The sequence below is a fragment of the Rattus norvegicus genome, chromosome 16 (genome assembly GCF_021556685.1).
Source record: "Rattus norvegicus strain SHRSP/BbbUtx chromosome 16, alternate assembly SHRSP_T2T, whole genome shotgun sequence".
Lineage (NCBI taxonomy): Eukaryota > Metazoa > Chordata > Mammalia > Rodentia > Muridae > Rattus > Rattus norvegicus.
The window spans coordinates 27193465-27208138 of NC_141549.1; the positions used below are offsets into that span (position 1 = coordinate 27193465).

Below are 14674 nucleotides of genomic sequence, written 5' to 3' on the forward strand. Positions count from 1 at the left end.
ATGGATCAAAGGGAACATTTTGTGTATTCTCATAGTAACTGAGCAACAAACAGTATATGCCAACATTATGGTCATTTATTCTTTAGAAATTCGACACTGCCTCCACAGGTAATGGTAACGTATATCTTTTCTCCTTTCTCGAGAATCTGCTTAAAACAATGCATGCTGCTGCGTATTTAATAGCTGTCGTGTAGCTCTTGCTGGGCGATAGGTCTCAGGTCAATTAACTAGGAATAGTCACATGCATCCGGAAGGCAGACAGTTACCACTTGAATATCTTTTACAGATAAAATAATGTTAGAGACTTTAAGTGGTGTGTAAGAGACAACCGAAACCCACACCCGTGTCTTTTTCACTTCCAGCCAGTCCCTCTACTAATCTAAGTCACCACCACACCTGTTACATACTATTTTCCTGAAATATGAACTCGCTATTACTCCAAGTTCAACTACCCTTAATGCTAATTATGATCAATTTTAATGTTGTTATTGATTCTCAGCAGCTCTATAAATTGTCTTTATTACTTCTTTGCAGACAGAGGGCTAACTCACCGACAAGTGATCAGAACTGGCCACTGGCTTTCCAGAGATTATTGTCCCACTCGGGGTCTTTTATTAGCATCTGGTGATGGCTATAGCTTAGCATGCCTGCTTCTTCCCTCAAGGCCATTGCCTAATTCTTTCAACACTGTGATGAACACCATGGGGCTCTTGAGTATTACACACACTTATCGTGTATTTCTAGCAGGTTTCTCTTATCTTGTTACTGAGTAATATAGATTTTTGTCTTCATTAATTCTTCCCAGCACTGCCAATTTTCTTCTCTCTTTGCCTTCGACATCTCTTTTAAAGCCACGTTCAATAAGCTTACTCTGGATTTGCTGAGTTCTCAGTGAATTTATTTTCTTTTTACTTAGAAGTTTTATTGCATTTTCTCTGACATGCTCCCCCACCATCTATGGTTGCTCTGACAGGAAAGGTTTTGTTCTTCCCATTCTTTCATCCCCAGATCTGTGCAGAGTCAGGGCTTGACACATGGCAGACACAATCCAGACATTCACGTCCTGGGAGCTGTCCCTAGGCACCATCCACATCATCACTCAGGTTGCTGACACATCATTTCTTTTCTAACTCTTACAACCTCCCTTTAGCATCAAGCGAGGCCTTTCTGCATGCTTTCCCTTGAGCCAGAAAAGGGAAAACGAAACCCATAGCCTCAGAAACTCCGATGACTAGTCATGCTTCGTATAGTTTAGCAAGCTTTCTTTTACTGTTCATGAGATTAGTTTCCTTGACTTTAAGAGGGCAGCAGCAGATTAAAGAAACAATTCCCCCAAGCCCGACATGGTGAGCCAATGAGTTCATTCAGGCTGCTTGTAGGAGCTTGGACCTCTGTTTCCTTACAAGAGGACAGGTGGCTTAAAGGTACCAGCATCACTGAAAAGCTCACTCCAGCATGGGCAACAACACACAAAGCTGTGCCCCTGGAGTCTTTGGTGCAGCTTATAGGATACCTCCTTACTAAGAGTCTCCTCTCCTGTAGCAAGAATGTATTGCTGATATAGCGGTAGGAAGGGCATTTGTGGGTTTCATGAGCCTTCTCCATCTCCCCACTTACTCTAGAAGGTCATGTACAATCCATAGGAAACCACTACAGGACAGAAGCCAATAGCTTTCGTTGTAATGGTTGGAACCAGGTAATCTATTGTCTCACTCTGCCTCAAGATTAGCTCTTTCTGTGTTTGATAGCTGAGAAGGAGATGGGTACCATGGGAGGCTAAGGATCTCACACAGCTTGAAAGCAGATGTGCTGGGCAGGTTCCACTCCGTCTCTGTGACAGTCTAGTCTATGCCAAAGCTATTTGGCATTTAAGGATATTTTATCCCTTCGGTCATCTCCAATTGAACCATCTTCTTCATGTCTTGGAGGGTTTCTGAGTTATTCCCTGCAGTTGTTTCTTAATACTCTTGCACCATGCTCCCTAGAGTTATTTATATCTCCTGGTTGATTTGTTAATAATCTCAGTACATTGTTTCCTTTGTTCAATGTATTAGAACCAAGTGACTGGCAAGCCTTGTTCTCCAACTTCCTGCCCTAATGAGGCCAGGCCTCCATTAATTATAGTGTTTTGCTCTAACAGTCTAATAATGTCCAAATCAAGCTTATCGATCAGGTTCCTTTTAATGAATCTGGCTTTTCTGCTTACAGAACATTTATTGGGTCCTGTCATTTGTGAACAGACTGGATATTTATTCTCAGACCTGTATTGGCATTATGCTGTTGTCTATGCCAGCATATTTTTAAGACCTGGCTGGCTCATGTTGGGATTGGATTGTGAAGAACTTAGGGTGCGTCTCCATTTTACAAGATACTGTAATGTGTGTATTGCATGTACTTATGTGTGTTCATGTGTGTATATGAGCCTGCGGAGGTCAGAGGTTGATGGGTGGATGGGTGTCTTCCTCAGTTGCTCTTTTTGTTATATTTTGAGACAGTATGTCTAATTAAACCTGTAACTCACCAGTTGGCTAGGCTTGGCTGACCAGAAGGTCCTAGGATCCTTCAGTCCCTGCTTTTCCAGAAGTGGGATTATACGTGTGAGCTTCCCTGCCTGGCTTTTATATTAAACACAGGTCCTCATGTTTGCACAGACAATGCCTTAGCAAGTAAGCTATCTCTATAGTTCTCTAATAATGATTTTATATCTGCAATATGAAGCCTTATATTCCAGAGGTTATTATCAGTTGTGTTTAGAATGAGTATTGTCTTAGTGAGCATCAACATTTTCCCCTCTAATTTCTTTTTATGAGTGGTTAAGGGTTGTCTTTCAGGCTTTTTTGTTTCTAAGAAATCAGGTAGTGGCAAGGGTGCAAAACACAGAAAAACGTTTAAATAATAAGATATTAGTTACCTATAATCTATCTTTTACGGAAATTACAGTGATGATCAACATTGACCATTTTGGTACATTAGAAAAAAATCCTGTATGTGAATATAAACACACACACACACACACACACACACGTGCACACACACACACGTTTCCTGTAAAGGAAAGATAACTTAGTAGGTAAAAGGCACTTCGTAAGCCTGATTGACGCTTGGTGACCTGAGTTTGATCCCTGGTACCTACAGTGGGAAAGAAATGACAAATTGCCCTTTAATCACTACACACACACATGGCATGTGTGCATCTACACTCAAACTCACTATACAGATACAACTACTAACCTCAACAGTAACATAAAACAAGTTTAAAAAAAAACAACTTTGCTAGGCATAATTTATACAGTGATGTGGGATATTGTGACACAGACTTGTCATAACTGCTTAGCCCTTCCATCCCTCAGGCTCATACATTCTACTCCAGCTGTATGGATCATGGCCCAATTATATCTTAGTGCACCTATGTCTTTGTATGCATTCCTGGTTATTTTACTTAGATTTATTCCTTTAAAATTATACTTGTTATTGTATGTGCATAGTGTGTGTGTATGTGTGTGTGTGTGTGTGTGTGTGTGTGTGTGTGTGTGTGTGTGTGTATTTATGGTATGTGGTGTGTAGGTCTAAGAACAACTTTGTTGGGTTAATTTTTTCTACTCTTGTGTGGGTTTTAGACATCAAATTCAGGTTATTGAGTGTGTACCCACTGAGCCATCTCTCTAGACCCTAGATTGAAATTTTCTTTGAAGGAAAATTGCTAGATCAAAATTCAAGGCCACCAGTAGCATGCTTGATATTATTTACAGGAGGGACTAAGTTCATTTCTGTTCCATTCATAGGTGATTTGGACCCTGGAGGTAGCTCTGATAGGCAATGAGGACTCACACATCTAATTTGATCAGCAAAACCTGATGATGCAGTTTTAATTTGTAAACTCAAAAAAGTATTTCTTACTGTCTCAAAACAGGAATTGGTGGTATCTAAGTTGTTAATTTTATTTAACAGTTAAAATTACTATATAATGCATAAGAATGTTAACTGTATTAACATTATAGGTAATATATAATTGTAAATTTATGATGTAAAATATCCATCTTTATAATTTCTTATTACATATTTCTGCGGTGCTGAAGATTGAACCCAGGACTCTGGACATGCTATCCAAGCATTCTAACTCTGAGCTACAGTGCTAGCCTCATAATTTATTAATTGAATTTACTAATTTTATTTTCAAGTATTTATGTGCACTGTGTGTGTGTATGTGTGAATACTACAATTTTAGAATGTTGTTCCCTATAAAGGGGGGTTTTAAAATTATATTTAATTATGTTTTCTTTCAGCTTCTCTAATATAATTTTTAAACTTTATGACTCATAATTTATTTAGCATATATTTTATTCTAAATATTTAAAAACACCAAACTTAGTTTTTGTCCTACAAATAATCAATTGGCCTAGCAATTCTTGTTCATTGAGCCATTCTGTACCCCTTCCCTAAACACATTTTCAATTTTTTTCATGGGCTAATTTCTTATATATTATGATCTGTTTTCTGTTTTATACCATTCTGCATTATTGATCTGATTTGGGTTTATTCCCTCTCTCTCTCTCTCTCTCTCTCTCTCTCTCTTTCTCTCTCTCCCTCTCTCTCTCTCTCATACACACACATACACACACACACACACACACGTGTGCACGTATTCATGTGTGCACGCGCGCTCGCGTGTGAGTGTGTGTGTGTGTGTGTGTGTGTGTGAATGTTGCTCCTCAATTTCCATTGACCTTGTTTTTTGAGACATGGTCTCTCACAGACCTGGAGCTCACTGAGGCTTGCTGACCAGTAAGTCCTGGGAATTTGCCTTTTCCCTTAGTGTACATGTCTGCCACTATGCCTGGTTTTGTTGTCTCTGACTATGTTCAAGTATATGTGCATGTGTGTATACATAAATGTGGGCATGTTTACATGTGGAGGACATCAGATTCCTCAGAACTGACGATACACAGGGGTTTGCAAGATTCCTGGCTTATTGCATTGTTTCCAGGATCCAAACTCTGGTTCTCTCTGTGAACTGCTGAGCTATCCATAGATCCTGCCTTGACATTTTTTTCATTAATTTACTTATTTATTCACCTCACATCCTAGTCACAGCCTCTTCCCTCATTTCCTTCCAGTCTCATCCTCACAGATCTCTCCCCCAGTACCCCTTCCTCCTAAGAGAAGTGTACCAGCCCACCCTTGGAGAGCCAGTCAGAGCAGGACTAAGCACATCCTCTCCCTCTGAGGCCGGGCTAGTTGACCTAGAGGAAGGAGATCCAATAGCATGACCCACAGGATCAAGCCGCCCATCTGCTGCAAATGTATAGGGGGCCAGGTCTGGCCCCTGCATGCTCTTTGGTTGGTGGTTCAGTCTCTGTGAGCCCCCACGAGCCCAGGTTAGTTGACTCTATAGGTCTTCTTTTGGTGTCCTTGATCCATCCATCTTGCCCAATGTTATCTGTCACTCTTCCACACAACTCCCCGATGTTTGTCTGTGGGTCTTTCCATCTGTTTCCATCTGCTGCTGGATGAAGCCTCTCAGGTGAAAGCTGCTAGGTTTCTGTGTGCCGTCACAGCAGAGTATCATTGATAGGGTCAGGGATTGGCTCTCTTGCATGGGAGGGGTCTCAGGTTGGGCCAGTCATTGGCTGTCCGTTCCTTCAATCCGCTCCATTTTTATCTCTGCATGTTTTGTGGGTGGGTTTCTGTCCCCCTCCCTCCACTGGAAGTCCCATCTGGCTAGAGGAGGTGGTCACTTCAGTCTAATTCCCTGTTTGTAGAAGTCTGAGCTAGGGTCACTCTCATAGACTCCTGGGAGCCTCCCTCATCCCTGTTCTCCAGCTAGTCCTAGAGATCCTTAGTGTATTCTTAGGCCCAAACTTTGGTCCTCGTGCTTTGGTTAAAAACATTTTAATAAGTAAGCCATCCCCCAGTCCAGTTATACTCTTAATTATTATGTTATATGCTTATATAGGGGGTGGTTATTTTCCCTTCTAACTCCCACACCAAATCTATGTCAACCTTAAACATCATCTTTATTTTTTTTTTATTTTTTTATTTTTTTGTTGTTGTCAAGGTCTCGTTTATTGGGATGAACGTTACAGCTTTTAAGGCTTTCAGGTAGGGGGAGTGACCTTTGTGAAATATGAAGGAGGGGGAGATGAGGGTATAGGCAGTGATAGCTGGAGGCAAAGAAGTCAGGCGATGATCAGGTGGTGGAGACACTGGGTGTTGACTCAGGAGATAACTGGTATCTGCTCGAGCTGAGGCATCCCTTGAATGTTATCTTCCTGTGCCGTAAATTCATGGGAGAGGCTTTGTCCAACAATCTTAAGACTTATGGCAGTCATCTTAGGGGTGAGTCTCTGTGGCCAAACAGCCCAGAGTCACTTTGAACCATGCAGTCAAAAAGCGGCTAGGCCCAAATCCAATATGGCTCCGTGCAGGTGTGAAATGTCTGTGGTGTCATTCCACAGTGAGGGGCTGTCAAAAGTTTGCTGTATTGAGGTTGACAAGCCCAGGCCCAGGTTACATTTTAAGCTTTTTCGACTGTGAAGTTCCTGTTGCAACCAGACTTTGGTGTTCTTGTTTGAAAGTAGCAAACAAGCCTTCCGAGGTTTAGACAGGCCTGGGTTGTGCCACGAAAGCCTTATAGCCAAGGATGGCTTTGTACTCAGATTCTATGTCCAGCTCTTGGGTGCTGCATTTACTGGGATGGGTCACTTTCCTCCACACTGGACACTGAATGTCGTGAACTGGCACACAGTGGGCCACAGATTGGTCAGGACATTGACTTACTGGGCTTGCTTCTGAGTCACTGTGGAATCCTGGACAAGTCCTTTGGAGTCCTGTTCATTTTGTCTCCACTGTCTTCCGGTCCAAAAGCTTCAGCTGATTTTCTATTCTTCTTGTTTTTTACAGTACTACTGTGTTGCATGTGGGTGGAGCCCCAGGCCTTGTGTATGGTTGGCAGATGCTGCCCAGGGTCCCTGCCCCCATCCTATGTCAGACAGTGTTCAGATCTGCTGCAGGAAGGGATTGGTCAACAGGCTTCACACAACTCAAGGACTGAAGGACTGGACCAGGCTGTCTGTTCTGGGGTGCCTGGGGACATTGCTTCTCCACACCCTGCCAGGACCCATGGTAGAATGGTCCTGAGGCTTGGCTGAAGGTGTTTGCTTGATACCATCTTCATTTCTTGGTCTATGATGCCATGGTGGGCATCACTGATGCTCAGCTGTCACTGTCCTCACTGTCCCCATACGCACCGAGCTGGCTCAGGGAGGAGGCACCAGGTGTCTGGGGTGCAGGGTTGGCCACCTTCCTGCTCTCGGGGGCACCAGTGGTGGGCACCCGGACCTGCTCTGAACCCCGGTTGGCTTCCGTCTTTGCCTTCTTTGGTATAACCAAGCCTGCCAACTGGGCTTTCCTGCACAGGCCCTCTGCCTTCCTCTTGGTCTTTGGTACCTCATCAAGGATGGCTGTGGGGTTGGGTCTTGCAGCTGCCTGTGGTCGGGAAGGTGGAGCCTCATCCTCTGAGTCAGAGTCATCCAGAAGCCTTCGATAACGAGCCTCCTCCAGCAAGGCCACTGTCTCACGCTCGTCTTCCTCTTCCTGCTGCTGTTGCCACTGCTCCTGAGATAGGCGGTGTTGCAGCAGCATGGCCTCAAAGTCCACGTGGGCCTGCCGCTGGTTCAGGTCTTTTAGCTCTTGTAGGTTCTCTAGCACTTCCATCTCCAGCTTAGAGTCCTTTGTACAGTTCTCTAGGACCTTCATGGGGTTGTTCAGCTCCTCGTCCTCACGCTCCTTCTGCATGCGCTTTTCCTCCTGCTCCAGAAGCTTCTCAGCCTGGAAGTTGCGCGTGGCCCCATGCTCCATGGTGTAGTCTGTGTTCTCTGGGTCTGTCTTGAAGGTGATCTCGGCCAAGCAGCGTGTGCACTTGATATAGAAACGGAAGATTGGCAAACCCAGGTATGCCTCATTCTGGACTGTTTCCTTTCGTGCATTGAACTTCTTCCCCTTGTAGATGTATTCTCCACATGTCTTACACCTCATGTTGAATGGGGCCATCAGCCGCACCACGTACTGCCGGTCCTTGGGTAGCTTGAGTTTCGGGATCTTCGATGGGTCAAAGTCAGGTGGGTAGTATTTGTTTAAAACTTTCCGTTCCGACATCTTCGCTTCCAACAACGATCAGCAGCAGCAGCTGTGAATGGAAGTCCAAGGATCTAGCAATGGCTTCCTCCCAGGAGGCAGGCAGGCAACAAGAGACAGACTCTTTGCTCCTTACAGTGTCCTTATGTAGGTCTCCAGCAGGAGGTGTGTCCCAGATTAAAGGTGTGTACCGGATTAAAGGTCCATCCCAGATTAAAGGTGTGTACCACCTCCCATGGCTCTGGGACTTGCTTTGTCCCAGTTGACCTTTGATTCAGAGATCTCTTTGCCTTAAGTTCCTGGGATTCATAGCCACTTTGCCTGCAGATCTCCATACCAAGATCCAGGCCAGAAACTTGTATCTCCCAGCCTCAAGATCAGGATCAAAGGTGAGCCTTCCAGTTCTGGATTTTAGTTCATTCCAGATATAATCAAGTTAACAATCAGGAATAGCCACTACAAGATCTTATCCAATAAGGTGCAACAATTCAGTCTGTAGTCCAACTCCCCAACAACGATCAGCAGCAGCAGTTGTGAATGGAAGTCCAAGGATCTAGCAATGGCTTCCTCCCAGGAGGCAGGCAGGCAACAAGAGACAGAAACATCATCTTTATATGGATCAGAATAATTTGTCAAGTTCTTTATCCCTATTACCCCCTACCTCCTTTGTCAAAGACAAAATAAAAATAAAAACGAAGCACAAACATCTCTGGGATTCTTGTTACAGTTGAGTAAAACCAACCTATTGACTTAGGTTTGAACTCTATTTTACTGCCTGTCTACCAAGGTATAGTCCTTTTTAACAGAAGGCGCTTGGTTTTCTCTGTTTTAGTAATTTTGTCTGGTTGCATGGCCAGTGTGCTTGGCTCAGCCAGGGCTGTGGCAGAGGCAGCCTTTGGGATAAATGCTGCCAGCAAATGGCCCTCATACAAAGAACAGCTTTTACACTCTTAAAGGGCCGCACAACACACCAGAGGAGAATGTGCAATAGAGCCTTATAAAGCACACAGTGCCCGAAATAATTTATTCTCTGGTCTTTTTCTTTTCTTGGGCACCCTGGGGTTTAAGACAGGGTGTCACAATACACCCCAGGCTGGCTTTGAACTTGCCATCCTCCTCTCTCATTGTCTTGAATGCTGGGATTACAGGTTTATGCTACTATGGCAGATTTTCCTCAGGTCCTTTCCAGAAAAAGTTTGTTCAAAGCACAGGTTCCTCAGAGCAGAGTCATAGGTTCATCGTGCATTTGAAGGTCAAAATGGACTATAGTCATCTTGCCATCACTTCCGTTCATTTTTCTATCTCTTTAGCACCTTGTCTAGGGAGGTGATTGCTGCTTGTTTAATGCATGTCAGGCCAAGTTTGAATAATGTTGTTGAGTAAAGGCCTGTATGTTTTGTTTCTTCCTGACTATTTGTCTCAATATTTTAAATTATCTTTTGAAATACAATTCACTAATTTTTCCCTTTTGAAGGGACCTGTTGACCACTGTAAAAATTCTCATTTTTGGCACCTTCTCCATGCAGCTGCCCTGCTGTTAGTCAGCAACTGTGCAGAGGGGAGGACTTTTGACATGGAGGGCTCTCAACGTAGCCTCCCCCGGGTCTGCCTGCTGCATCCAGTCTGGAGCAGAGTTGTGTCATAGATAACTTCTTACCCGCACCGAGGCATTTTTAAAACTTGATGTGGTCTGGTATATTATCCAATTAATACCTTAATTAATATAATTATTATATATTAAATTATATATTAATACAATTAATATAATCCAATTATCATTAGATGAATCCCAGACTTCCAGGAACAGGTGTGTGTGTGTGTGTGTGTGTGTGTGTGTGTGTGTGTGTGTGTGTGTGTGGTGGTGGTGGTGGTGGTGGAGGAGGAGGAGAAGGAGGAAGAGTTTAAGGAGGAATAGACAATGGTGCCACTGTGGGTGGCCTAAAAGATGCTGAAGACTTCCAAGAGCTTGTTGGAAGAGAGAGTCAAGATAAGCATTAGAAGAAACGAAGAAGGGTTTTCAGGTAGCCATTACCAATCACAGGGGCAGGCACTATACCTTTAAGAACCCCTCAGGAGGGGAGATATAAGATTTTGTTGTACACTGAGCTTTAAATCTCATAGGTTGTATCTAAGGTCTAACCAGTTTCGTGAGGGTTTCTCTGCTGGTCTTGGAGACCGTGGTTGCCCACGCTTTGCACCAGCTGTTTGGGTAACATGGAAGGAAAATAGTCAAAACTGATATCTGAACCCCCAAGTTTACATTCTGAAATATTGAAATCATTTTCTAGACATTTCACAGTTTCTTTCTTTCTAGTTTTTAAGTGTAGAATTATTTGGGATGGATATAAGACTTGCAGAGTCTGGCCAGTAGAACTGACAGCCTGCAAGTCCTGTAAAGACTTGAAACTTCTAAAGCAAAGATACTGGAATTGAATTAGACTCAAAGGTGAGAGATCAAGAACTGGGAGATCTGGTGGTGCCTCCTTGTTCAGTTCTGTTGGAATCTGCTTAAAATTAATGGAGATTTAATGATGCAGTTGGGGACAGATTTTGAGTTCATTTTCCAGATGTAATCATTTCACCCACTGAATGGAAAGCGGCTGTCTCCAGAAATTGAACTATCACATCGAGAATGTGTCTGGCTGCAATTTGATAGTCAGTCACTAACATTCTAGTCACCAAATTCTGAAGAGTTTTTAGGGAGTTTCTTATTTAGAAAAAAGTTAGTTTCAGGAATGCAGGAGGAAAATGATCATTTAAAACTGGGAGATTTCACACATGTGGGATCATGTACCTTAGATTCCTTTCTTTTTTTCTTTCAGATAAATGTAACCTTTTCTTTTTGCTAAGGAAATTCTATTTTTTAAACACAAGTAGTACCAAGTAGCACATTAATATAAAACTTTCCACACATAATTAATGCATATAAGTATATATATTTCATAAAGTTGGCTAGTTATATAAGTATTTCCCTACTCTGTTATTCCTCAGCCAGCATGAACCATAGGCTCTGAGGCAAGGTGTTGATGATAAGTTGCCGACAGCATGCTAAAATGCCATTGGCAGACGTGAGCATCCTTGTGCATCTTTGTTCTTTAACCCCAGTGCACTGAGTACCGGATTTTCTCGTGAGCAGGAAGGTTGTCCAGTGAGTCCTATGAACAGAACAGAGGACTGGCTAGCTTCTGATGGGTACTACGATAACTCACCTCCTCACTACATGGTATTTAATTCTGCTCCAAGTCACTAGAACATAGTCCCATCTATTAAAAGTTGTGCCTGGACTTTTCCAGATAGTGTGTCTCAACCTTTTGAAAAGCATCTCCTGGATCTTGGTGCCATAGGCATTGCTATAGCATCTGTTTTATCAACAGCTCATCAACTCTTCAGGCTGTGGCCTGCCCATGGTAGAAGCTCAGGCCATGTTTGTTGAGAGAACTAATGGCCAGTAAATTGGCCCCTTGAGATTATGACCTAGTTCCCACATTTGAGCATTGCATAATGATAATAAGGGGTAAACATTTATGAGTTGGTGGCTGCCCATGAACTTTGTCTATCTTCTATAATGACTTCTTTTTTTCATCGAAAGACTTGAATTACATTGGTCAGGATATGCCAGGATAAGCTGTAGTCTCTGCCTCACAGTCACTATGTCTGTACTCAATGGATTAGACAAGGTGATTGGAAGCTGCTTCAATCTCACTGTGATTCTGTTTCCTAATCCATGGCAAGATCAGAGAGAGGACAGAGCATCATATGTAGACTTTTCATTTTCTAGACATAGTAGTAGCACTCCAAGTACTAGTTCCCATTCCAGTGGTCAGATCCAAACAGAAGGTACATCCACCAGCATGGGATACGAGGATGTGTTTTTCTCTGAAACTGGAAAGAAGAGGAAAACTAAAATCTAATGTGCAACAATGATGCCAGCTCTGGCAAGTTTTACAATAACATTTATTTCATAGATGATAAAAGTGAGGCTTGGGCTGGGAAGATGACTCAGCTAATAAGGCAACTGCTGCACAAAGGTGAGGATCTGGGTTGATTATAAGTGATGGTTTACATTCGGGCACCAAGTACCTAGGTAAGAAACTGGTGTGGTATGTATCGAATGTTTTTAACCCTAATGATTGGGAGGTAGAGACAGGCAAACTCATAAGGCTTACTAGCCAGCCAGCATAATAATAAATGAGAAACCTTGTCTCAATAAATAAGGTGGACGGCAACCGAAGAAAATATTGAACATTGATTGGCTTTTGGTATCTACATGTACACACACACACACACACACACACACACACACACACACACACACACACACAGAGTCCAGGGAGCATATGCTACTTATTCAATGTTAGACTACACACTAAGGCAAAGTAAGGTCTGGGTTTTCAAATTCCATGATCTTAATAATCCATGGAGTACTCCTTTTCTTAATGAAATTATGTTTTTCCTAGAACAGCCTGACTTTAGTGAGAATGACAATAATATCAGTATCAGGCTTGGGCTTGTTTTATAAGACCAAGTTCTATCTCCCACTCACTGGCCCAGGTATTGAAGCTACTTTCTCTGAAATGATTTTCCTGTAGGAATAATGGCTATTATGGTGATGTGAAAGCAATGTATTTGCTGGTACCTTGAGAGATGTCAAGTATGTATAGACATGATGGTATCCGTATCAATTGACATCTGTTTTCTGAACTGGCCTTGTACAGGTTTTCAAAGCTTCCCTATCCATGATACCTACAAGAAGGGTTCTTCTCATGTGAAAATTAGACCTGTAAAATTATTTTGGCTTATTCATTTATTTTTCCCCTTGCAAATTCTATGCCATATGAATTGCAACAGGAACTTGAACTTGCTCTTAATTAGGCAGCAGTGTGAAATTCATATTAACTTAGTTAGCTTTCTTCGTTCATTTTCCTTTGGATTATTCTTGAAATTATATTTTATTTGAAAGATAGATTTATTTTATGTGTATGGGTGTTTTACCTGCCTGCATGCATGTGTATATGTGCACAATGCCTACATGGTGCCTACAGAGGTTAGAAAAAGGCAATAGGTACCCTAGAACTGGAGCTACAGGAGGTTGTGAATGCCATGCAGGTACTGGCAGAGAACCCAAAGTGCTCTTAACCATTGAGCCTTCTCTCCAGGTCCATTAAAATCACATTTTAAAAGGTCACTCTTGACAGTAAGGATTCCAGGGAGTATTCTCTTTGATGCATGTGGATATGTCACTGCAAACCCAGGAAATGCTTCATATTTTGCCCTTTGTTTTTGTTGGTCCAACAGTTATGTATTGCCTATGGCTTAATGAGTAAAGCAGCCCTTTCCTGGAGAAGGAAAGGAAAGGGAAAAAAAAAGCTTGTCAGTTTTGTTGTTAGCAGCCTTAGCTTTCTGTCTGCCAAAGGACTGCGAGGCTCTAGTTCTCATTCTCTGTCTACTGATCTGAGATGCTCTCAAGCCTCACAACTTAGGAGCAATTCTTTCCTACTGCTGGCACAGCAGTTAGGGAACCGAGACTCTAGGGTGTTTTGTGCAGAACAGCTTTCACAGTGCTTCAGACGTGATGTCATAGGTTTAACAGCCCTTTGACCTTTGTTCCTGGCATAGGTTTCTGTGTAATGAATTAATGGGATCAGAAGGGAAAATGTTTATGTGGCCCTTTGTGAATAAAAAGCTGCCATTAATAATTTTTTTTAAAGGCAGCAAACTTTTCTCAGACTCTGCCTTTTGGGCACGCCTATGCCCCATTGCGTCAATATAGGCCTTATTAACCACGGGCAAGCATGCCACACCTTCCTCCTGCTCTCCCATTTGGACATAAAGCCTATTCCTGATGATTTTTCTATAGTTGGTCTTCCTGAAAATGAGGTTTTAAGCCAGACATTTCCATTACTGGATAGCGTGTCTCTTTATTCTTTTAGCGAGGCCAGTAAAACATTTACATTTGCTCGTATTCATTTTTTCTCTCTAGAGTCCTAAAGAGTCAGACGGGGCTCATTAGGGAATGGACTTCCATGGCAGACACCCTTCTTTATTGCTAAACCATAAAAGATGGAGAGAAAATGGGGGGCATTTGTAGTATTAAAAGCTTTCGTTAAATTATAAGTGGTGGTTTTGACTGACCTTGGAAATTACCTACATCCTTCTAGTGCTTTCATGCCTGCCTGTGGTCTACAGACATGTTAGTAGTCTGTTGGATTTTCAAAATATTTCCCCAGAGGCCAGGTGGGACTGCTTTGTAATGTGATTGATGGATTCACCTGTACCTTCTGGCTTGCAGAAGTAGCTTGTCAGTAACACTTCTTTTCTGCTTTTTCACTTACATAACCACTCCTTGCACTGGTTTCCTCACACTATTTAAGTTCCAGTGTTTTTGCACATTTGGACTTCTGTGGTAACTACAGCCCGAGTACTCCTTTCCGCCTCACTGTTTTTTCCTCTACTGTTTCTGTTCCTCTCACTAATGATTTGCTTTGTGATAAGATAGCTTTTTGTATGCTATTAAAAACCATAACCAATTAGGATAATGAGC

General features: G+C 42.5%; 1 protein-coding gene and 1 pseudogene across 12 annotated transcripts in view; one reads left to right on the top strand and one right to left on the bottom strand.

Moving 5' to 3' along the window:
• Positions 1-14674, top strand: part of Csgalnact1 (chondroitin sulfate N-acetylgalactosaminyltransferase 1) — a 342493-nt gene that overhangs the window by 108060 nt on the left and 219759 nt on the right.
• On the bottom strand, positions 4955-8798 carry LOC134482366 (splicing factor YJU2-like; annotated as a pseudogene). Its single transcript, XR_015640283.1, has one exon. The product of XR_015640283.1 is annotated as a splicing factor YJU2-like (transcript).